The sequence below is a fragment of the Pteropus alecto genome, unplaced genomic scaffold, assembly GCF_000325575.1.
Source record: "Pteropus alecto unplaced genomic scaffold, ASM32557v1 scaffold79, whole genome shotgun sequence".
Classification (NCBI taxonomy): domain Eukaryota; kingdom Metazoa; phylum Chordata; class Mammalia; order Chiroptera; family Pteropodidae; genus Pteropus; species Pteropus alecto.
The window spans coordinates 18,655,684-18,681,252 of record NW_006494612.1 but is presented as its reverse complement, the minus strand read 5'-3'; the positions used below and the strand labels follow the sequence as shown (position 1 = coordinate 18,681,252).

Here is a 25,569-nt window from a genome sequence, read left to right as displayed (position 1 = left end):
ATTTTTTAAGAAAAAGGAGGTAAAAGGTTGCCAAAGCTAATTGAAACTGCTGAAGATGTAAGAAACATCTAGACCTATAGAGAATTTTTATTGGTTTATTTGAGCCAACTGTTAACAATTGGCGAGAAGCAAAATCTCAATGAATTGAGAAAATGCTGCAGAGGATGGCAGTTTTGCAGCTTATTTCATACATTAGAATCAATGGAGGAGATGTAAGGAGGGTTACATGAAATCCTTTGGTGTGGTAGATTAAGTGGGCAGGAGAAAGCAATGTGGGGAGATCTCTGGGACTGGATAAAAAGTAAAATGGACGGACACTTCTTTTACATTAGTGGGTACGGGATAGTTCATAATTAATATTTATAGCACATAGAGATAGTATTGGGGAAGACAATAACAATGAGGGATTCTGTAGTCTCTTGCTCTATTGTGGTGGATGTGCCACATTTCAAATGTATGTTATTTTAGATGCAAAAAGACAATAGACAAGCTCACTTAAGGTAAAGAGTTACCTTTGTCAAGGAAGCTACAAGCCTAGGACTACCCACTATGACCCCCTTTTAGTCAGGAATTTTTATAGAATGCTATGTAATTAATTTAGGTCTCTGAGTTTGTAAGGCCCACCATGCAAGCCTCCCCTGAGCTTGTCTGGTTCAGTATATGACACCTTTTTTGTCCACACTACTTTGAAATTTTGCCTGCAGCCAACTAACTCCAAGAAAAGCAAAAGATAGGCTGGGAACATTTCTTCCTTATCCATTCTCCTTTTTCTTGTAGAAATTGTATTTTATACAGATTCTGAACCAGAAAGTGCTGCTTTGAGGTAGCACACAGTTGAGGTGTATTACAGGCCAAAGTTATTTAATCATCTTCTTTGGGAACCCTACTAATGTTTAGAAGTCTGTATCTGGTTAGAACTGAGTTTTCACTTTCAATAAACTAATTCTCAAACATTTGGAAGACTAATTAGGAACAGCATGTAATCATTTGCAGTGTCATAGACTCTGTCATTCATTGTAGACTCCTTGATGTTTGGCCTTCTTTTTTAATATTTTCTCTTTACCCTGAAGCATAGATTTTAGAATTCTGAAATCATAGCAGAACTCAGGAAAATAGTATGTTTAAGGAGATTCTATGATAAACCTACTATAATTTTTCAAGGTTAAATTATCCTTATGTACTAAGGCTGGTTGATTCATATATTGATGTGTATAGTTTTTTATTTTTTCTGAATTAATAAATCTTTTTATTAAAACAATATATCGATCACTTGCCATGGGCCAGAATTTATGGCTATGGGAATTCACTGGTAAATCAAAGTTTCACCTTCATTTAATTTGCAGTCTTACAGCTAAAGATGCTATATACTTCATTCATTTGTAATTCTCAAGGCCTTTGATAACTTTATTGTAAAATAGTTTGAAGTAGGAAGAGGGGAAAGATACATAATTCAATTGTTTCTTTCCTAAATATTCTATTCCTGTTAAAGAACTTAAATAATGTTTATTGGAATCTTGATCTCAAGAAAATTTTCCCATTTTAAAAGTAATTTGATTGCTACAATGTACTTTATAAGCAATGGAAGTATATTATTGAGAAAGGAAAGAACATAAGATTTGGAGATTTGATTGGAATACTGACCCATCACTTAATATCATGATCATATTTTAGATATTTTTAATTTGAACTTTAGTTTCAATGGAAAAGCAAATGCTACCTCCCAGAGTTGATAAAAGATTGGAGGTATCTGTTGGTTGCTTGGCACAAAGTAGGATCTCTGTAAATGGCAGCCATTATTTAGTGATTACCTCAGAAGCAGCTGATCAGTAAGAGCATAAGACGTGGTACTTTTTTTTGGTAATGTGTTCAGGTGTCAGTCTGAGAGCCTTATCTTTTTCTTTAGGCTCTTCTCGGCCTAATTTGGAACCTGAGGCAGCCCTAGGTCACTATTCATCTCTCTTTGTAAGTTTATAGTGCATTGCATCTGAGGGAGGCAATAGTTCTTTGATTTGATCCCCAAACCAAAAGAAGTAAGATGAAGGCAGATGAAGAGAAGTTAATTGGTCAGAAGTAGAGAGATGAATGCTGACTGGCTCTCTCTTCTCCATTCCCTGCCTGTGACAGATGGCCAGGTCTTTCCTTAATTCAAACTTCTCTGTGCCTTGGCAGTAATGAAGCACACTCTTCTTAGAGAAATCTCTGCTGGCAATTGCCATTTTAAAGAAGAAACTACAGTAGAATTATGGTTTAGCGTTAAGCTATCTGTAAGAGTAGGTTGAGTGAAGAGCCAGGTATTGACATCCATTTAAAAGCGGCGTACCGAATCCTCATTTATTTTCTCTTTCGTGAGCACAAGTGGAAGTGTTAGTGGGGCTAACACAAAAGCCTCTCTTTTGAAACTCCTACGATATGAAGTGGTTTAATAAAGTGAATCAGCCCTAATAGACATTCCATTGAACCCTGCACCTCTAGGAATAGTGACACCTTCTGGCCAGTGGTGGGAGCTGTCTATTTCAAATTCAATTCATTAACTCTGCTCATGGCCCATAAATGTATCGCTGGACAGTGCCCCATCTCCCTCCTCTGCCCATGAATGGCACAGGTGTACCCTTACTTTTGGGGGTTCCTTCATTATTTCAACACTTTCTGTTCATTTAATTGTATCTCATTACATTTTTTTTTTCTAGCAAGAACTTTATCTCCATTCTTTTCTCCCTTTCCACTTGTGGCCAGCTAAATTTTAGGAAAATCTTTCACAGAAGCAATATAGCATAATAGTTCAGGCTGTGGAGTCTAACTGCAGGGGTTTTAATCCTCTTCCTACCTAGTGATCTTGGGCAAGTTAGCTTTACTTCATGCCTTTGCTTCATGTAAAATGGGCAAAATAATATATGTACCTTACAGGATTGGATCGAGGCTAAAATGAAATGATGTAAGTCAAGTTCTCAGCATATCATTTTATGTGAAAAAGTTACTCAGTGATTGTTACCTTTTATTATTTAGCTTACACTGTGCCCTTACATTTATGTGCCATAAATAATCTCAGTTGATGAAATTAGTGTCAGTATATACTCAAAGTATGGAAAAGTGGCTTTACATCAATTTTTAAAATAAGCAAAAATGTCAAAAGTTGTCTTCAGACTTCATGTATCTTTATATATCCTCCATAAATTTTTAAATTTGCTTATTTTTAAGCTCCTGCAAGTGACATATATTTAAAAATATTTCTTCAGCTGGATCATTTTACTGTTTTAATTGCTAGTACTGCTTTATTTTTTGTTATTTTCCAATTTAATTATAAAAAATTAAAAACTATACTTTAAAACTGGACTTAAACTACTTATCAATCTTTAGGCAACTATCATGGGAAACTAATTATTGTTTTAAATAATCTTTTGAAAAAATGTTGGTTAAGACCCTAAAGAGCAATTTACAAATTATCTTTTTTGTATACAGCCTAAGGGGATATCCTTTGTCACTTTACCTGTGACTCTCTAAAACTTATAAAAAGTATAGTTCTTGCCTTTTATATTTTTTTTGAGAAGGGAGGGGAAACGTAATTAGTTGGCTTTTCTTTGCAAAATACATTCAGTCGTAATGCCAAAGTATTTATTTCTGGTGTGGTTTATTTCAGAGCTCAATTTTTATTAGAACCCATTTGAAGACTAGAAAGTACTTAGCAGGTTGTTTTTATTATAACTTCTGGTTACTGGCTCTGAAAATTTGTGTCCAGCTTCACCTAGTAGCCAAGCTAGTACAATATTAGAGGAGTTTATTTTCTAAAATACTAAAAGGGTTTACTTCTTCACAGTTATGATTAGTCTCCTGCCCTTTTCCTATTAACTCATTATGACTTGTCCCTTAAGAATAGAATCTGATGATTTTGGGGGCTAGTATTTCTCTTTCAGGTAATAGATTAGGAACTGCTTTAAAATTACCACTAACAAGATAGAAAACCATTATTTTCTTTTGTTTCCGTCAGCTGACCTGGGCTGTTTTGGAAGGCTCTTGGTCTTCGCCCAGCCTCTCCCCGAATACTGTAGTAAATTCAGATCTAAGCCATTGGCTAGTTATATTGAGATCATTCTACATCTTTTTACAAAATGTTTTTTTTAAGAACTCCACACACTATTAATGATGTGCAATATACTTCCAGTCAAACTCTTTCATCCTCAAAAGACCAGCTAATTTAGGAGAAATTAATTAATTATACATTTGTGTGACTCATAATATTAGACCCTGTCAGGATGGCCATTGCAAGCCAAGCTTTTGGAAGCTTTTAAGCTTTGAAATGGTTAAACAAATGTAGAATCTATTTGAGAGAATCTTAACCATAGGCATTTTCATGATTTTTATGATAAAGATAGCAGACTGGTGAGGTTTACACATTAGGACTGTTTAAATTCCTTTCTTGAAGTGAAATAGTTCTATTTATCCAAGTTTATTTTGGAATGGGCCAGCATAAGAGAGGTCATTTTCTAAGTAGTTAACATTTATTGAAGTTTTGAAGTGCCAGTCATACTCCATGGCCACAATTTCATTTAATATATATGTGGCAAGTTCTGTGCCTGACTCATATAGCAAGTAAATAAGCTGAGATTTCAGGAGGTTTCAGTTTGCTTAAGGCTACATAACTCTTATGTGGTGGATCTACTCTGCTGCAGCTCACTACTATGCTCTGCTGCCCTCTGTATTGTTCATCTCCCCAAAAAAGGTGGAAGGCGGGGTTCAGGAGTATCTAATTATGCTCTAATATGATTGATTTTGAAACTAAGAAAAAGGCTTATTAAGGAAAGCCCCTTCTTGGCAATCCAAGGCTGGTTTGCTCAGGAGAAAAAGCCACAATCTTATAATTGTTCTCAGGGACTATGGTTTTTAGTATATCCACCTGCCTCCTCAGAGAGGTTGTGAATTATCCCAGAGACAGATAATATTGTTGCTTCAGTTTGGCCTCTTTTGTAGGCTAGTTTGTCATCTTTCTGTAGGGGTAATTTTAGCCATGTAGTAGTTCCTAGACTATTGTCTGAGTTGATAAAAAATAGATCTGTCAGCCATGATTGGCTAATGAAGTTTAGGGTCAAATATCTTCCCTAGGGTTGTCTAGGAAATTTCTGAGTTGCAATGTGGTGGCTCTGTATAAAACCACTTAAAAGAAAGATGTCAGATGTCCTTCTGCCTTTGCTGTGTGTTTCATAGATTATATTCCTGTGATTTTATCTGCAATGCTCAAGTGCCTTTCTTACATCTATTCAAAAGAAGGTAAAAGTTGCTGAGAAATTTTAAAAAAAATTTGGAAATACTCTGAAAATTGAATAATTGAAGAATAAAAGATAAAATATGTTAATTATTAAAATCAAGGTAAGGTAAAGTCACAAAATCAGAAGACAGTTCAATGAATACGCTAAGTTAAAATTTAAAGTAACAAGGTAAATACTAAATAAAAGTTTGTAGCAAAAATATCAAAGTAGAATTGAATAAATTACATTGAGTCAGAGGTGGGTGTGTGTATGTGTGTGTGTGTGTGTGTGTGTGTGTGTGTGTGTGTGTGTGTTTGTAAACAGCATACACATATGTTAGAGATAACATTGATTTAGACTAATCTCATGCTCCTGGCTTTTGGTCAAATGACTCAACTGAGCCTTTGTGAGAATATTAATTAGATTTTGACAATCTTGAATTGATGACCCACCTGAAATAGTTTTATCTTGGGAGTAATAGAAACATAAGCATGTTTGTATGGTTTAGATGAGAGCTGATAATCTTAATGGTTTATAATGGGTCTAAATGGTTCTACACTTAAATAAAATAAAGCATGTTAAATTGTCAACGTACGTTGCTACATAACAATAAATGGACAGAGTTCTGTAGTAATAACTTGCATTTGATTAGGTCTTTATCTCTAAGAAATGCTCTCAATTACATATTGCATTTGCAAATGCACCAAAGGTATACTTTGATTTGATTTTATATGTTACAGTAGTAGTTTTTAAAAGGCTTAGTTTATATCAGCCTAAAACCAAAATAAAACAGAATAGCAACAGAATCCTGTTTAAAATATACCAGGATATTCATAATTTACCTATTTTGTTAGTGAAGAGCAGTATATTATTCAGTGGAATTTTTGAATTAATTTATGTTTGAGCTTTTGAAAACAAAATCTTTGGAAATAGTAATTATAAAAGTGGTGATCTATGGTGGTTAATTAAAATTCTAACAAATTATATTAGATAAAAAGGAAGGAGCTATGTTTGCAGCAGCCTCCCTCCTCCTTCCCTTTTTCTCTTCCTCTCTTTCTTCCAGTATCAGAGGTAAGAAAATATATAATACATCTCCCCACTACTTCTACAGGGTTGGGGATGTAGAACAGTAAATTTTTTCATGAAAATGTCAGGATACCATGATAGCCCCACCCTGTCCTTAGGCCAAGCCTTAATATTCACTTGGGTATTTTTCTTGGTTTTACAAGGAAACCATTTTACTGTTAGGTGCCTGTGATTTAAAAGGAAATCTCACGTTCAGCTGTAGTCTATTCTGTGCACTTAAATGAGGTTTTATAAGAAGCTGTTGCTTCATTAAAAATGAAAGAAAGGAAAATAAGCCATTTGGGCCAGTAGAATGCTGGAGTATTTGATAGTTTACCATGAACACGGCTGGAGCTTTTTTAGTTCATAATAAGGCTTACCCTAACTAAAACGACATTTTGTTTTAGTTGATATGCTCCGGACATTATTTGTAACATCTGATAAATTTTAAAGCATATTTTAAAAACTATTTCATTCTAACATTATCAGCTGTGATCACTAATTGAGATGGAGAAATTGGAGTCTGGTGTCTTAATTATTTATTAAATAAAACATTTTTCAGACTGCTTTAGCTCACTAGCAAAGATAGTTTGTATTGTTTTTTAAAATATGTTTTAGATATAATAGACACTTGTGTTTTAAGACTGTATATTTAAAATTTATAAAGAACTTCTTTGGAGACGATTCCCAACACAATACCAAAATTACACAATTGCACGATAATTGAGATTATTTTAAAAAATACCATGTTGATTAGTATTTATTTTTTATGTGGAAGTGTGGGATAGGCATTTGGGAGAGAATATGCAGCATGTAGTTGTTCTTTTTGGAAGATACCATGTATATTCATATCTCCAGACCTCTTCATAGGTATACGCTAGGCTGGTTAATCAATTTTTACTAAATTAATAAGGTTGCTCTTTTCTTGATGTGGCCTTTCTTGTCTTTTGCCATAACAATTTCTTGGTTATATATTTCATGGTCAAATTTAAAAGTTACCTCTTTGTGGCTCCCCCCACCACCCCCAACCCCAGCATAATTAAATTTTGTATGTGTGTTTTATTATACTCTCATGATAGTATGTGCCATGATGCATTAGTTATTTGCTAAATAAAGTTATTTCTGTCTTTTCTACTATCATTAGAGTCATGTAACATGTAACATATTTTAGTTATCATTGCATCACTAGCACTTATTAAAATGCCCTAACATATAATAGACACTCGATAAATGATTGTTGAATCAATAAAATGTAGCAGTGGAAAAAGAACAACTATATTTTGATTTCCTAATATATGTTTAGCTCTCCATTGGTTACTTTAGAATTCAGCGCCCATGTAATCTTTCAAATAATCTTGGGAGAGAGGAGGTACTAATCATTTTTTTTTACCCTAGATGAAGAAATTTTAGGCTAATAAGTGCAGAACTAGGCTTTATCTTTTTAAAAAAGTTTTTATTAAACAAATGTTTTTTAATTATTTTTTAGCTTTCTCTTATGTCTCTTAACAAAGCTGTATTCAGCTGTTCCTGAGATTTTATTTTTTTTGCAGCTTTTTTCCTTTTCCTTTCTTAGATCATTGCTAAGCTGTGATGGTAGAGTCTACTATCTAAGTTTTCTCTCTTAAATTGTTCATATTATAAAAACACCACAATTCTGGACTCATTTATTAACATGATCTCATTAATTCTACAAATAAGCTTTTCACCATTACAATGACATGTGAAATCTCTTGCAAACCATGAAGGTTTGGATTCTACTCTTTTATGTCTAAAGGGTCATACTCATACCTAAAAAGTGAATTAAAAAAATGAAAATGACACCTGGAATTTAAAATAAACTTTATATAGTATTGAAGTTATGCAGACATAACTCATCATGGTGGATGTTCTCAGTTGTTTTTGATCTTTATTACTGTAAGTCTTTCAAGGCAGTTATCATCTAATAATGCATACCTCATTGAGTAGAGTAAGTTTACATTCTGAAACATTAAGAGAAACTCTTAGAAAAGCTTCTACATTTTTATTTTATTTTATTTTTTTATTACAGTGATGCCTCCTTCTTTAAAACAGCCCTCTACCTCTGTGTTTTACCACTAGAATGCACTGGAATGCATCATAAGGGATGTATGTAATAGATGAGTTATACGGGGATATGTTTTTCGTTGTCAAATTTTATTTTGCTATCACTTTGAAGTGGCACTATTACTTTTGTTTCATCATAGTTTAGTGCTTGCTGTTAAAAGGTAGATTTTAGTGACTTATTTCATGATTATTATTATTTTTAAATTAGTAGGACAGGATCAGGGAATATGAATCTTTAATTTTATCAAGAACCCAAGGAGGTTTTGATGTTTGTAACTAGCTCACTTGCTTGGAATAATGTAGTAGGCAATTTGAAGTCACAGGTTTATCACCTGGGGGGACCCCCTGATGGTTCCTGAAAAGTTGCTCCCTACCTCAGGCACTTTGTACTTGATATTAGCCCTGAATGTTGGCACCCTTCTTCCAACTCTTCCTCTGAGAGGAATCCTCTCTACCAATCTTTATTACACCCTCAGATCTACTTGCCATTGCTTGTGGGATGTACAGTCTCTGAACCTTTTATTGTCTTGTCGATCTCGGTATGCTCAAAACAGTGCCCGATGTTTAATAAGCATTTATAGGACAAACAATGTTCGTATAGATAATTGTAGGCTTAAGATCTTTTTAGTAGTATACCAATGATGTGCATCTTTAGATTGTTAGAATTACTTTCCCCTAGGGTAGGGGTGCAATGCTCAGTGATAGAGTAGTCCTGCTCTAGAATTCCAAGCAGCTAATTCTTCAGCTAAAGAATAGACTCAGTGTTATCCCTGAGCAAGTGAATTCGCTGAGTCCTTAGGAAGAGATTTTATGAGTACCAAGTGTCTGCAGATTCTTACATGATTTCCTATTTCACTGTATATAGAAAGGGCAATGCTAAAAGGTCTGTAGTATATTTTCTTGCCTAGCTAATGGTTATGGTTGGTGCTGGAAGTGAAGAAGCTGGTGGGCCACCCCCAACCCCAGCATAATTAAATTTTGTATGTGTGTTTTATTACACTCTCATGATAGTATGTGCCATGATGCATTAGTTATTTGCTAAATAAAGTTATTTCTGTCTTTTCTACTATCATTAGAGTCATGTAACATGTAACATATTTTAGTTATCATTGCATCACTAGCACTTATTAAAATGCCCTAACATATAATAGACACTCGATAAATGATTGTTGAATCAATAAAATGTAGCAGTGGAAAAAGAACAACTATATTTTGATTTCCTAATATATGTTTAGCTCTCCATTGGATACTTTAGAATTCAGCGCCCATGTAATCTTTCAAATAATCTTGGGAGAGAGGAGGTACTAATCATTTTTTTTTACCCTAGATGAAGAAATTTTAGGCTAATAAGTGCAGAACTAGGCTTTATCTTTTTTAAAAAAGTTTTTATTAAACAAATGTTTTTAATTAATTTTTTAGCTTTCTCTTATGTCTCTTAACAAAGCTGTATTCAGCTGTCTCCTGAGATTTATTTTTTTTGCAGCTTTTTTCCTTTTCCTTTCTTAGATCATTGCTAAGCTGTGATGGTAGAGTCTACTATCTAAGTTTTCTCTCTTAAATTGTTCATATTATAAAAACACCACAATTCTGGACTCATTTATTAACATGATCTCATTAATTCTACAAATAAGCTTTTCACCATTACAATGACATGTGAAATCTCTTGCAAACCATGAAGGTTTGGATTCTACTCTTTTATGTCTAAAGGGTCATACTCATACCTAAAAAGTGAATTAAAAAAATGAAAATGACACCTGGAATTTAAAATAAACTTTATATAGTATTGAAGTTATGCAGACATAACTCATCATGGTGGATGTTCTCAGTTGTTTTTGATCTTTATTACTGTAAGTCTTTCAAGGCAGTTATCATCTAATAATGCATACCTCATTGAGTAGAGTAAGTTTACATTCTGAAACATTAAGAGAAACTCTTAGAAAAGCTTCTACATTTTTATTTTATTTTATTTTTTTATTACAGTGATGCCTCCTTCTTTAAAACAGCCCTCTACCTCTGTGTTTTACCACTAGAATGCACTGGAATGCATCATAAGGGATGTATGTAATAGATGAGTTATACGGGGATATGTTTTTCGTTGTCAAATTTTATTTTGCTATCACTTTGAAGTGGCACTATTACTTTTGTTTCATCATAGTTTAGTGCTTGCTGTTAAAAGGTAGATTTTAGTGACTTATTTCATGATTATTATTATTTTTAAATTAGTAGGACAGGATCAGGGAATATGAATCTTTAATTTTATCAAGAACCCAAGGAGGTTTTGATGTTTGTAACTAGCTCACTTGCTTGGAATAATGTAGTAGGCAATTTGAAGTCACAGGTTTATCACCTGGGGGGACCCCCTGATGGTTCCTGAAAAGTTGCTCCCTACCTCAGGCACTTTGTACTTGATATTAGCCCTGAATGTTGGCACCCTTCTTCCAACTCTTCCTCTGAGAGGAATCCTCTCTACCAATCTTTATTACACCCTCAGATCTACTTGCCATTGCTTGTGGGATGTACAGTCTCTGAACCTTTTATTGTCTTGTCGATCTCGGTATGCTCAAAACAGTGCCCGATGTTTAATAAGCATTTATAGGACAAACAATGTTCGTATAGATAATTGTAGGCTTAAGATCTTTTTAGTAGTATACCAATGATGTGCATCTTTAGATTGTTAGAATTACTTTCCCCTAGGGTAGGGGTGCAATGCTCAGTGATAGAGTAGTCCTGCTCTAGAATTCCAAGCAGCTAATTCTTCAGCTAAAGAATAGACTCAGTGTTATCCCTGAGCAAGTGAATTCGCTGAGTCCTTAGGAAGAGATTTTATGAGTACCAAGTGTCTGCAGATTCTTACATGATTTCCTATTTCACTGTATATAGAAAGGGCAATGCTAAAAGGTCTGTAGTATATTTTCTTGCCTAGCTAATGGTTATGGTTGGTGCTGGAAGTGAAGAAGCTGGTGGGAGGGAGAGGTTAAGCAGAAAGGACTGATTCTGGTGTGGCTGTCAATCCAGGAATTGACAAAGTTTTTTATTTTTACTTTGAAGAACACACAGGTAATTAATAAATCAAATCTATGGAATTAATCTATAAATCTTTTAATTAAATCACAAACATTTTGAAAATCACATTTATATTTTACATTGTATCTTTTTCCTTGAGGATATATACACTTGTCTAAGAAGGAGCACAGAATTATTGTTTTCCAATATTTTGACATATCTTCAGACTGTCAGTAATGGCCAGAAGAAGTAAGCTAATTGAGAGGAGTGGCTCCAACCATGATGTAATTGCATAGTATTTCTTCTGTGCCTTAATAGAAGGTAGCTAGGAGAGGACGGTGGCTAAGAGTTTGAGCTCTGGAGTCAGACTACCTGGATTAAAATCCTAAAATCCTAGAACTATCATTACTAGCTGTGTGAACTTGGATGAATTATGTAACACCATCCTAGGTTTTCTTCTTTGTAGAGATAATGAGTGCTTTCTTCAAAGGGCTGTTATGGGAGTTAAATAAGATAATGTGTATAAAGCACATAAGCATTCTCTGACACATCGTAAGTGGCAATAAGTGTTACCTGTTATGGCTATTACTATTAGTGGAATCAGAGCTATCGCTCTCCACTTAATAATGTGCCTGTTCAGGTCTGATGCACATCAGGACACATCGTAAGGGAATATATGAGAGATGGTCATCTTCTTTCAACTTACTGATGTTTTATGTTTTGAAAGAAGAACTTGTGCCTCACCAGTTGCAATGCTGGCTGCATGGTGGACTCTGTTTGGAAGGTTCAATTTGATGAATACCAGGAAAAGTCAAAGCTCTGAAATCTTCAGAGTGTATCAGTTTATTTTTTTTTTTTTAAAAAAAGAAAAGAAAATAGTTCCTTGACAGTTATAATTAAATAGGCACATTGTATATTTAATTTCAGGTAAATCAAGGAAAAATGACTTTATGCACTTTTCTTTTGTTTTCACCTCCTCCCCCTAAACATGGGTTTTAAGCCTTTTATTTTTTGTTACACATGACAAGATAAAGTGACCAAATGTTCAGTAAAACTTTAAAACTATAGTCTTTTCTTTCGAAAATGTTAGATTTTGTTTCTATATGATTTTAATGATGTATTGGAAATGCTGACTCTTTTTCTCAAAGCAGAGGACATTCGGAGGAGCATGTTGTGTGAGAAGGGGTCATAGGGAGTTAGAACAAGTTAGAAGGATTAGGCCACATTTGAATTTGTCACTTAGGAAATAATTACAACCCACTGCTAGGTGCTGAGAAGAATACAAAGATGAATAAGGCCTAGATGCTGCTTTCAAAAGGATTACAGGGATTGAATAAAATACTAGAAAATAACTTCAATAGAAATTAGAAGGTGGTAGATACTGAAAGAGAAGTAGAATCAGTTTTCTTTGTGAGGTATTAACTTCCAGCTAGGGACCCCAGGGAGAGCTTTAAAAAGTGACCTACTGTTTGAACTGGGTCTTGGCTTGATAAATACCAATAAATACCAGTGCACATAGGAGACCAATAAGGGTAATGCATTTTTGACAAAGGGACTGGACTATATAAAGCCTAAAGACAGAAATCAGAGGAATAATTGTGGGAAGCAGTAATCCCTAGTTTATTTCCCCAAGATGACTAGTCCCAAGAGATAACATGCACAAAGAGGTATCTATTAAAAAAAATGTATTTAATGTTATTTAGAGTAGAGTAGTGATGAAACCCTCTTTATTTTTAGTGAAGTGCACAAAAATTCTACGAGACAATTTCCTGTATACCCTTATTAGGAAATGTTGGTCCATAAAGGTAGGTTGAGGCAAGGTGGTGACAGGCTGACCATTAGAGTGAAGCTTTTTCATGTGGGTGAGATGTGATCTGGTGTACTCTGAAGGAAAGTTAATCCGGAGACTGGGAAGAGATTTGTCATCCAGTAATAAATCTCTTTCATCGGACTCACAAGTAACGGAGGTCTAACCTGAGATGATTGTGGCAGTAATGGGAGGAAAGGTTCGAAAGAAAAGAATCGTGTAGAAGTAGAGCCAGAAGTTCTTTGATTATCGGTTGGTTGTGGCAAGTTTGAGAGAAACTAGAGAGTTTTTTATTGGGGGTGGGGTGGGGTAAAACAGCCCCTCTCTCCTTACACATTTTAACTTCTCTGAAATCAGTAAGCATATTAGCATTTAGTCATTGTTTAACTGCCAGTGCCTTTCTTTCTTAGTGTATCTAAAATAAGATTTGTTAAAATCCCATTGTTGTCATGGATGCTTTCCAGGTAAAGAAGTAACATAGTCTGAGAGTAACTTGGGTCTTAGGAGTTTGTAACGTTGTGATGTTCTCTACTTTTTGGAAGAGAGGGCATACTGAAAGAGTATCCTCCAGTCATTTGGACTAAAGGAAATGTGGGTTTAATTCTGAGAAAAAAGAATGACTAAGCGTCAGAACCAGGATTTCCTCATGACTTTTGCCATAGGCTTTTTTGAACTGGCAGTAAAAGGGAGGAAATCCTTCTGAACTTGCACAGGCATTACTTATTAACTACTAAGTCCAATTTTATTCAGCCACTGTGAATAGTGTGACTTTAGGTAAAATGCTGCTTTGTTGGGACATGTGAACCAGACTTGCAATCTTCCAGATAGTAACTGGACAAGAAGGTAAGCAGACTTAAACTTCCTGTCTCCAAAGGATTTTTCAGTGGTTGCCATCCTTTCTCTTCAGTAAATCTTTACTCTCTAGCTGTAAAAATAAAATATTTTGTACCACGTTTTATTCGCATAGTTCTTTTAAGAGTAACTTAATCTGTTACTTGTTAAAGATTTAGGTAAATTAAAATCTGTGTTTGCTACCTTAGTTTATTCTTACAAGTCTACTTAAAAAAAAAATATTTGTTAAAGACAGAACACAACTGCCCCCTCCACCAAATAGAAATATTGACCCAACAAATTATTATGAAAAGGCATAGGTTTATTCAATACATAATTTTTAAGTTGTTTTGAAATATGTTGTTTGACTTTATGTACCTGCATAAATGTTAATGTCATGAAACTCATGATCGTATTATTTGTCTTATTCTTGAGACACTTTGATGGGGGAAAAAAAACCCAACTATTTTAATGAAGTCCCAGAATCTACCCATAATGGCTTGATAGAGTTCAGTCACTTTATAAAATGTTAAGCTGTTCTTTTTTTCTTGTTTTATTTTTAGATTGATAATGTTCCTAGGTCATGAGAAGATCTGAAAATAGTTTTTATTCATTTTAGTCACAGCTGTTATTATTAACCAATGGTTAAATCCTGATTTTTTTAAAAAAAAAAAAGAGGAAAAATTCACAAACAATTTCCTCTTTTTAAATCAGAAAAACTGGACTTCTCAAGGTTTTTCAGTCAGGTATTTAAATTTGATCTTAGGTCCTTAGAAAAGACTACTCCCAACTTGACTCATCAAAAGGTTTGTTGACGTAAGAAATGTCCAAACCTGTGGAGAATTTTTATGAGTTTATTTGAGCCAAACTGATGACAATTGCCGGGAAGCAAAATCTCAACAAATTGAGAAAATGCTCCAGAGAATGGCAGTTTTGCAACTTATTTCATACATTACTCCCTTTGAGTTAGGAATTTTTATGTTCAGACCATCCTATGTGGTTAATTTAGGTCTCTGAGTTTGTAAGGCCCACCATGCAGGCCTTCCCTGAGCTTGTCAGGTTTAGTATGTGGCCCCCTTTTTGTCCAGAGGTTGTTAATTGCCAGAGAAAGCTGAACTTGTTTCCAGGTGACTGCATGCTGGTCTTGAGTTTGAATCACATAGATTAGGGGACAAAGAAGAGTAATTTTGAAAATTTTTATTTTAGCACAGTATGTATACCACTGATTGTCCTGGTTATTATGCTAGTCACTTCAACCTCTTAACATCTTTTTTTTTTTTTTTTAACTTTTCTAAAGAGCAGAAATGCTCAGTTAATTTAAAAAAAATCTGTGGTACTTTTTATTTTTAGTTCTTTGGGAAAAAAGCATTCTCCCATGCTATACCAAAAAGGACCAACAATGTGTTAGTTAAGAATCTTTTGATTATATACAAAGGTCTTAGTGTTTGGAGGGGTAAAAGAATATATTAGAAAGCTACATGAGAATCTAATGAAGTCCAAGGATGAGCTGTATAATAAAAAAGAAACCATGGGGAGGTCAGGCATGCAGTCTGACCTCTGGAACATTTAGAACTGGAACACAGATCTCCTTAAGGCGCTATCTTCATTTAAAGTCTCTATTTCTCCTTGTTGGCTTTATTTTTCTTTTCTAGAGGTACACCTTTTTTCTCTTCACAATAGTACAATGATTAAGAGTTTCCAAATTCTATATCCTAATTTCTGTCAGTGAAGTGAGTCTGATCCAGATCCAAAATTGCAGGCAGGAAACTCTGATGTGTTGGGCTTAGTCCCACCCTGGCACCAATTCGCTATGGCAAGGGAACAGGGTCTGTGGAACTAACATTGCTGCTCCCTGAATAACCATGTTGATTAAGAGTGCAATAGAAAGAACCACCTAGAGATAGGTGCTGGGTGAAAATTCCGTGTGCATTGGTAGTGGCACTGCAAAAATAATGACTTGCGTATGTTACTTGATTTGAAATTTTCTGAATAAATTATTAGTAATTGTATCTAGATAGATTATTGTAGTGGCACATGTTTGTTTTTCAGTATAAGAAATTCTATGGTACTTCAGATCTTTCACAGAAAAGAATTATATTTGTTGGGAGAAAGTGGAGAGGAGTGGATTTTTATTTTAGAGTGATTCTAAGGTATCAAAATCAATGTGTACACACACACACACACACGCACAGATACACACGATCTACAACATTAAATTTATACCTTAAATAACAGATTCAAAATGTGTGCTTGGGGAAAGAAAGTGCATCACAAAAAATTAAAACATAACCTTTTATCGATACACTTAGAAAATCTACGACATAATAAAGGGGTTGTGGGCAGGGGAACACTGAGTGAAAGTTTAAGTACAAAGCGTCTCTGTTGGCTCCTGGTTGCTGGCCTGGGCTCTGAGGTGGGTGAGCCTTTGTATGTTGCTTAGCAATGTGAGCTTTTTTTTTTGTTGTTTGAATGGATCTAGCCTCATGAATCATGAATTGTTGCTTTACAAGAGTAAGGTGTTCTTACAAGCCTGCCCCAAACGGTATCCAAACCCGGACCATTTTTATACCAGAAGGATTTTAAGGAGAGAATTTTAGCTTCTCAGATTTATTGAAGAGCTTGAAGAAACATTATTTGATAGTTCGTCATTATAATCAACCTCTAACTCTCTACTTTTCCTATGCAGATCTTTTTGATTTCAGCCAAAATGAAACAGTACTGACTAATTCTACTATTTAGTAATTCATTTTTAGTTTAGTGTCTGCGGTGGGAAGCAGAGAGAGAGCTACTTTCTTATACAGTTACTGAGTCCTTCTTTCCTTAAATGGACTATAACTCTGGAAGCATGAATACTTGTGAAGATAGTCTTGAATGCTTTCTAAAAAAATCTTGCTCTTAGTGTTCTTCAAGTTCTGAATCTTTGTCAGATGAGTATTTGTTAGATTTGGAGAAGAAGAGGGAGGAGGAGGAAGAAGCGGGGAAAGCCAACCAAACAGTAAATACTTTTCTTATTTCCCCACTATTATCTTAGTCCCATTTTTTTGGGATAAAAGACTAATACCTTCTGCCACAAACACCAATGTTCTTTCTAAATACTTATGGGACTATTTCTGCTTCATCTGTTTTTATACCCACTTTTTTTTTTTTTTGCTCCCACTTTTCCAAACTTATAAACTCAAAAATTATATTTTCCAGGTTTATTGTATGTGGTGAGATTTTTCCCTCCAAAACTTTGTTGCTTTATCATTTTAAGACAATATATTTTAAGTTTACCAGTTAATGTACTAAAAATACAGTAAACTTTTATTTGTTTGAAAGTAACAGTAGGATAAATAAACCTGTCAGATTTGATAAATGTTGATTTTAAAGAATCTGAAAATGAATGATTATTGAATACAAGCAACTAGAGACTGATAGAGGGAAAGTGAAGAAATTTGAGAGAGGAAGTCAAGCCACTAAGGTAGGAAGCTGGGCCATCTCAGCTAGGCACAGAAAGTCTCTTCTAAATACCAAAATTGGATTCTGTCATTTTGCCCAGAGTTGAAGATGATTATACTAAGAACCATTGTTAGTTTCTATCTTCATCTACCATTTTTTTTTTTTTTTAATTTAAAAACCATCTACACAAAGCACTGTTCTCAAACACACCCTGTGACTTTTTGTCCTATTCTGTTCCCACAATGTGATTATTCTCTTGAAGCTCTACCTGGCAAAAGCTTTTAGGGCTTAGTCTTAGTGCTGCCATTTCCATAAAATTTTTGTAATCACCGTAGATGACAAATGTAAAATTGTATTCCTGCTTTCTTCTAAGCTCTTAATTTTGCTTGTACTTTATGTTATACTTACCACAGATTGCTCTGTTGTCTTTTTTTTTTTTTGTACTCATACCTAGGTTTCTCTAAGCACTCTGAGGACAATGACAAGGTCTCATTCTTCAAAGTATGTTCTACATGTCTAGTATAGGGTCTTGGATTTAGTAGGTGGTAGTTAAATATTTATTGACTTAAAAGAAACAGATCAAAGAAGGAAAAAATAAACGTTTTAGCTTTTTACTAGGAAGTCTTTGAGCCAAAATTATGCAAATAATTCATTTTAGAGCCTTGGATTTATTTTAAACGATACTTTCATTATGTGTAGGAAAAAAGACTATTGGCAGAATTTCAACCTCATTGAGACAATTTATATATTTTTTCTTTCAATTTGATATGACTGTTTTTCCTTGTAAACTTTATGGCTAATGACAGTGTTTCCTTTCCTCTTTTAGGGAGAGCAGGCAGCCATATTTTAAGTAATGTGTGAGGTTGACTGATTATAGCAAATCCTCGAATAATGTTGTTTAGTTCAATGTTGTTTCGTTCAACATCATTTTGTTATAATATTGATGAGAAAAAAAATCTTCCCAGTCTGGGCTATTGTCTGTGTACAATATCCTCATGTGTGGCACATTATCCCCATGACCATGTGGGTTTTCTTCAGGTACTTAGGTTTCCTTTCACATCCAAAGGTATGCACCTGAGGTGCACATTATCCAGTCTGAGTGAGAGTGGGGATGGGTATGAGCGCACCTTGTGATGGAAAGGTATCCTGTCCAGGGTTGGTTTCTACCTTGTGTCCTGAGCTGCTGAGATGGGTTCTGGCCACCCATGATGACCCTGACCTGGAATAAGTAGGTTGGAAAATAATTTTTTCTTGTTTTTATTAACATTTCTCAAATGTATGTATGGCTCACATTTATTTTTAATATTTAATATTAGAAGTGTTTTGGGTCTTTTATTTAGAAGTTTGTTGATATTTTAGTGACAAGAAATATACCACAGAAACTTAACTCTTATTTATGAGTCTACGGTAAAATTGGTTTCGTTATATGTCATTTTTTCTTAACGTTGCAGTTTTCAAAAACCTACTGATGACGTTGTGAGAACTTACTGTACACATGAACTAAGTTTGAAATTATAATGACATAAACTCACAACAAAATAGATCTTATACATGTTCAGAATAATGCACGATTATTCATCTGCTATTTGTTAATTGGCTTCGGTATTAAGCAGCTATTACGAAAGATTTCATTCCTCACGAAACCAGCCTCCTGAGTTAGTTATACATGGAGAGAGGCTTGACAATGGGAAGGTTGGAAGCACAGTTTTTGGATTCTTGGTGCTTTCTTTTCTGGAGGGAACATTTTGGATGTTTTTCTCACCATTTTTGCTTAACAGCTTTCTGTTGGGAACACAAAGCGCTTGAGATCCTTTCAACCCTGGAATCAGTCTTGTCTTGCCTGGGCTCCTCAGCACTGGTAGTGAGGGGGAGCTAGCTTATTGGATATTTAAGTCTTCAACAGGTTCTCAGGTTGGTTTTCTGTCAAATTCCAACTCTCTCTCTTTTTGCCTTCTATTATTTGAAGCCACTAAAAGTCACCTCTCTGCCTTTGAGCCTCCATTTCTTCCTTCCTTGGTCTGTAATATACAAATTGAATAGATTGAGTCTTATGTTTCATATAATGGCTCCCTGCCCCAAATGTTTTTTTTACCCCCAAATGCCTTCTGAATTTCATATAGTAACTTAAAAAAAAGAACTGTGGAGCTACTATTTTGTCTTTATTTGGAATTATTGGATAGTAGTTATTTGTAGACATTTGGGAATTTCTTCATAAAGTCCTGATAAGAATTTCAGAACTGAGGGAGGGAAAAGCCTGTTTGTATTGATTGGGTGTACTGAAGGAGTGGTGTGGACAGGTGACATAATAGTGTGTTTTACAGAGCGAGAGGGGATCATTAGAGTGACATACTTGTGAGTGGGACAGGCATCAAAAATAGGAATAGGAAAAGAGAATGGCGTGGGTAAGAAGGTGACTTGATTAAAAAGAGACACTCTATGCAACATTCAAAATTTGGTAGGGCTGTGATATGTACAAGTTAGTTCTCTGATGTTTCCTTTACTAGTGTTCTGGCACTGAGGAGGAGACAGGCTGTTTCCCAGGAACACCTTTGTAAGACATGGGTGCCAAAGACATGTGCTTGTGATCTATGCTTCAGGACATGTTGAAAAATGCTTTAATGTTTTAATAAAGTCTATGGTCTCTGGTTCAAACCACATTTTTTTCCTAAAGGAAAAATTTCATTTGGAATATTTGGAATTTTGGAGAGAGTTTGAAAGAACTATGACTACGTTAAGAAAATGACATCTAATGGATCTTAAATGGTCATAAGTATAATACAGAGAATTCATAAAATGTAGTATTTGCAAAAATGCATTTTAATTATTTTTTTGTGACAAGATACAGTGTCTTATGAAATGTTAGCATCTATCTTAGTATTTTTTTTTATTTGAAATCTTAATTAGAAAACATACACCCACTTGAACCTGAGCTATTTTTACTATCTCTTTCATCTTATGGATATGAGTAGAAAGTAATTCAGTGAGAGATGTGACAGAGACTGTCTCTGGGAAATAGAGACGAAAAGGAACATGTTCTTTTTGCTTTTTCTCACATCAAGTCTATGAGATTTACTGTGGAATGCTGTTCGTTCCTCAGGGAGGGAAGATGAACTCTGAGTGACAAAAATTCTGCTATGACCAAAGAAATTTTCTTGTTAAGTAAATCAAGATGAAAGGTTCAGTGTTATTGTGTAATTATTAAATATTTGTTTGTTAGTGAAGTTGGAGTAATTTATAATAGTGATAGATCCAGAAAGAATCTCTAATGATATGCAACAAATTACTTTTCTTGTATTAAAGTGATCTGTGCCCGTTAGCATTACTAAATGACTCCCATGCTTTCCATTATAACATTATTGTTTTTTTGAATGTGCATTATTAGCCATGATTTTTTTTTCTATGTATGAACAGTATATAAACTACTCTTTGGAGGTGCTGATATTTAATGGCCTGTCCTTGTGTTAGGTTGCTGGGAGAATTGTGTTATCCATAGAGCAATATGAAATTAGAGTTAATTCTCTTGTCTTCCTATGTATGATTTTTATGATGGCTCATCCTGTTTTAATATTTTACCTTCTAGGCTGTTACCCCTTACACATACCACATACCACACATACCTTTATTCCTAGACTATTTGGTAAACCTATTTAGGTCATATTCTGGAAATATAAACATTAACCCAAGAGAAAAATGGAATTTTTTTTGTTTTATGTCAGAGTGCTATACCTGCCCCCACCAAAAAAGGAAAGCAAGAATTTTAGATAAAATTTTCTGCTTTACAGGAAATGTATGTATATGTTTTTACTTAGTCAATATCTACTGAAACATTCGAACATCCTCATTTATTTAAAAATTTTTTCCCAAGTTGGAAAAGTAGAAAGAATAAATATATAATACTTTTATTTTAATATAGGAGAAGAAAGGATTCAGAAAATATAAAGAAGCTTGTATTCTCACTAGTCTGAAAGATATACTACCAATTTTTTTGACCTATCCTTTTAGATTGTTTTGTATGCTTGCATGTATGCATGTGTATGTGTATTTTGTTTATGTCTTCTCTAATTTTAATTCTAACAAAAAGTCAGGAAATATTAAATATGTAAACTTTTAAACTTTTTAAAAGTAATACCTACAAATATATAGCTTTATATTATTTTTCACAACCATTTGCAAAAAATAAAACAGCTCTATACCACTATACTAACAGTAGGTCTGGTTTCAAGCCCAGTTCAGGCCTTCTGCAGTTCTCACCCAGACTATTGCAATCACTTATTCAAATCCTGTCATTCTCCATTGTGCGTGGCCCTCTACAATTTGACCTTTATATCACTGCCAGCATGGTCGGTAAGTTTAGAATACTCAGGCATGACATAAAATGCCAGTTGTTACTGAACATTATATCCCCAGCTCTTCTCTTTGAATTTGTCTGTTAAACCTGATAGTGCCTGAAAACAAAGTTAATCAGATTTTAGTTATCTTTGTTTTTATACCTGCCGTTTTCTTTGATGATCGTCATTCTTCTTTCAAAACTTAGTTCATATATCAGATTTTCTGTGAAATCTTTGTTGACCACCTACCCCAGTTTTGTGTATTTATTAATCACTCATCCTATTGCTATATGTGTGGTGCATATTTCTCATTTAGTAATTATTTACTTATATTTCCTTAGCCTCCTTTATGGCAGCACCTTCTTCTCTGTACTTCCAATATTCAGTGCAGTACTGTACTTGATAAATGTTTGTCAAAATGACTTCTTTGCTGCTATCTACATTCAGTGATATTACCTGCAAAGTTATTGTAAGCCCCAAACATTTAATTTCATCACAAATTTAACACAATTTTTAAAATCATATACATAATAATGAAATTTTCATCATATATTTTTAATCGTTTGCAACAGTTATTTATTAAAGCCTTCCTGTATGTTACATACTTTGCTAGATTCACCCAAGCTGTTTGTATTGAGAAAATAAACAAGTCTTTTATAGATGGGGACTGAATAACATTGAAATTATAACACTTGTTGGATTTGGGTGGTTTTTTTTTTTCCATGGCATTCTCTTCTACACGGCTCATCTCATCTGCTGCCTCTTGGGTTCAGGCGCTGCTACTGTTGCTACTTAGCTCAAGTCTGTTCTTTCAGAAGGGAATTTTGACAAATGGAAATTATTCTCAAGAGTCATTATGCCAAAGTGGCTTGTGAGAATGATTTGTGAAAATAGTTTCTTTTTCCTCTCAATATACGTCTCAAATGACACTTTTTTTTTCTGCTGAAATATGAATATAGTAGTCCCCCTTATCGAAGGTGCATATGTATCATTCCAAGATCCCCAGTGGATGCCTGAAACCTGGAATAGTACTGAAGCAACCCTGTGTATACTATGTTTTTTCTACCTATGATAAAGTTTAATTTATTAATCAGGCACAGTAAGATTAACCACAACAACTAATAATAGAACAAATATAATATACTGTAAAGTTAAGTCATGTGGATATGTGTGCTCCCCTCCCCTTCCCCTCCCCGCCCCCAAAATCTTAATAATAACTATCCCTTACTTGTAGTAAATGTAGTAAATTGTTTGGTGTCATGATTTGGGAGACTCCTTGCTGAAGTCCTGGTGTAGGCTCAGTGTTTTCTGGCACAACTTGTGCTGCTGTCAATTGAAATACTTATCTATGTCTTCCCACAAATTTAATGTCTTTTCCATCTTAACTGAGCACTTACCATGCATGCACTGTGGCTGTAGCTTTTGCAGTTTCTGTGCGACAGCGCAACTAGCATGAATTTCTTTCTTCACAATTTTACTGATAGAAGATTCACTCTTGCCATGGATTTGAGCAACCTCATATATTTTCATATATATATATTTTCTTGTTAGGTTAGAACTCTTTTTTTTTCTTTTACTTACAGAAAGCACTTTATGGTTTTTCTTTGGCATATCCAAATTGCCAGCGTCACTACTCTTGTTTTTTGGGGCCATTATTAAGTAAAATAAAGATTACTTGAACACATACCATCTTGGTCTGATAATCAAGACAACTACAAAGTAATGTGAGCAGGTAGCATATACAACGCAGGTACTGTGGGCAAAGGGACTATTCACTTCCCAGCCAGAATGAAGTGAGATGATTTGAGATTTCATCATGCTACTCTGAACAGTGAGCAATTTAAAACTAACAAATTGTTTATTTCTAAAATTTTCCATTTAATATGTTCAGACCACAGTTGACCGGGGATAAGTGAAATGGAGAAAAATGAAACCATAGTTAAGAGGCGACTACTGTTTGTTTAGTTCTTTTGTGTTTATTAAAATAATAAACTTATTTATTAAAACAAAGAAATCTTTAATTGTGTCAATTGTCTTGTGGCCTTGGACCAATAAATCACAAGTTTTTATACGATGCCTCATCCAGATTTTTCTGAAGAATAAAAGCCCAAAATGTTTAAAAGAGAAATCTCTGTTTCTTTTATATTTCACATAGAAGCCTTGGCGTTGTAGAATGCTGAGGTTGTTGGGGAGGAGGTTTGGAAGGTGACATGCAGAGAATAGCTTTGTGAGGTTGTGTTGACCTTGAATCATGTGAACAAGTGAGCAGAAATTAAAGAAAGTTTATCAAAGATAAACTGAAATTACCTGATTTAGCAACACCTAATGTAGACTGTGTGCTTATGAAGAGTCCCTGCCATTTCCTCATTCTGCTATATGTATGTCAGTAAAACCTCAGATATTCTTTTTTTCCAGATGGATTGAAAATTACATAAACTTTTGAAACACAGATGTATAGGTTTCAATTGACCAATTAATAGCTGTGTGGCCTTAGCCAAATCAATGAACTGTTCTGTACCTCACTTTTCTCAACTATAAAATGAGAACATTTTCACTAATTCTATTTGTAAATATTAAATTAAATATTCATACTAAGTGAAAACATTATGGAAAATCTAAACCATATTCAGAAAAGCTTAGAAATAGCTTTATTACATTAGGTCAACTGGACAGAGCAATAAAAGATGATCAGGTTTTAAAAATAAACAATGATAAAGCAATCCAACTTCTTGTTGATTAATTTCTTAAAAACTAGGTGAATGACATACAATATCTGTTATCTTTTTTAAAAATCATCTGCTCTGAGGAAATTTTATCTATATATACTAGCAAAAAAAATTTAAAAATTGGCTAATGGAGTTTGCAAATCAACAGTAAATATTGGAGAGTGTATGAAGTAGATTAAAAATAATTGCTGCCCCTGGAGAGAGGGGCTTTGGGATCGTCTCTCTCTTTCATCATTTATTGAGTCTGGGAAAGTCAGTTAACCTTAGAGAGTCCCTAGTATAAAAGGGGCCTATAATGCCTTTCCTACCTGGAGATAGGAAGCTGAATCAGATAAAATCATTTTTTTAATCTTTAAAAGAATTTTCAATTACAATTGACATATTAGTTTCAGATGTACGGTGATTAAACATTTATATACAAAGTGATCACCTGATAAATCCAGTACCCATCTGACACCATGCATAGTTATTACAGTATTATTGACTATATCCTCCATGCTATACTCTACATCCTCATGACTATTTTGTAACTACCATTTTGTACCTCTTAATCCCCTACCCTCATTTACCAACACATCCCCAATCTAGCACTCATCAAAATGTTCTCTGTATTTATGAGTTTGTTTCTGTTTTCTTTGTCTGTTTATACTGTTCTCTAGATATTTATCTATGCTGACTTACTCCACTCAGCATAATACCCTCTAGGTCCATCCATATTGTTGCAGGTGGCAAGATATAATTTTTTTAAGGATAATATTTTATTGTATATATGTACTGTCTCTTCTTTAACTAATCAGTTGATGGACACCCAGATTGCCTTCATATCATGGCTGTTGTAAATAATACTGCAATGAACATATAAAGTCACATGCCCCTTCTAAGTAGTATTTTGGGTTTCTTTGGATAAGTACCCAGAAGTGGGATTACTGGGTCCTTCTTTGTCTCTTGTTATAGCCTTTATTTTAAAGTCTATTTTTTCTGGTATAAGTATTGCTACCCCAGCTTTTTCGTTTGTCTGTTTCCATTTTTATGAAATATCTTTTTCTGTCCCT

General features: G+C 34.3%; 1 protein-coding gene across 8 annotated transcripts in view; it reads left to right on the top strand.

Annotated features, from left to right (window-relative positions):
• The window catches only part of PTPRK (protein tyrosine phosphatase, receptor type K), a 483,452-nt gene that overhangs the window by 80,454 nt on the left and 377,429 nt on the right, over window positions 1–25,569 (top strand). Inside the window, exon 1 of one of the 8 annotated variants that reach the window (XM_025042411.1) lies at window positions 13,891–14,037. The exons of the other annotated variants lie outside the window; for them this stretch is intronic. The gene's annotated coding sequence lies outside the window, so the exon portion shown is untranslated. Of the gene's footprint in view, window positions 1–13,890; window positions 14,038–25,569 lie in introns of those variants that run through there. 8 annotated transcript variants of the gene reach the window in all.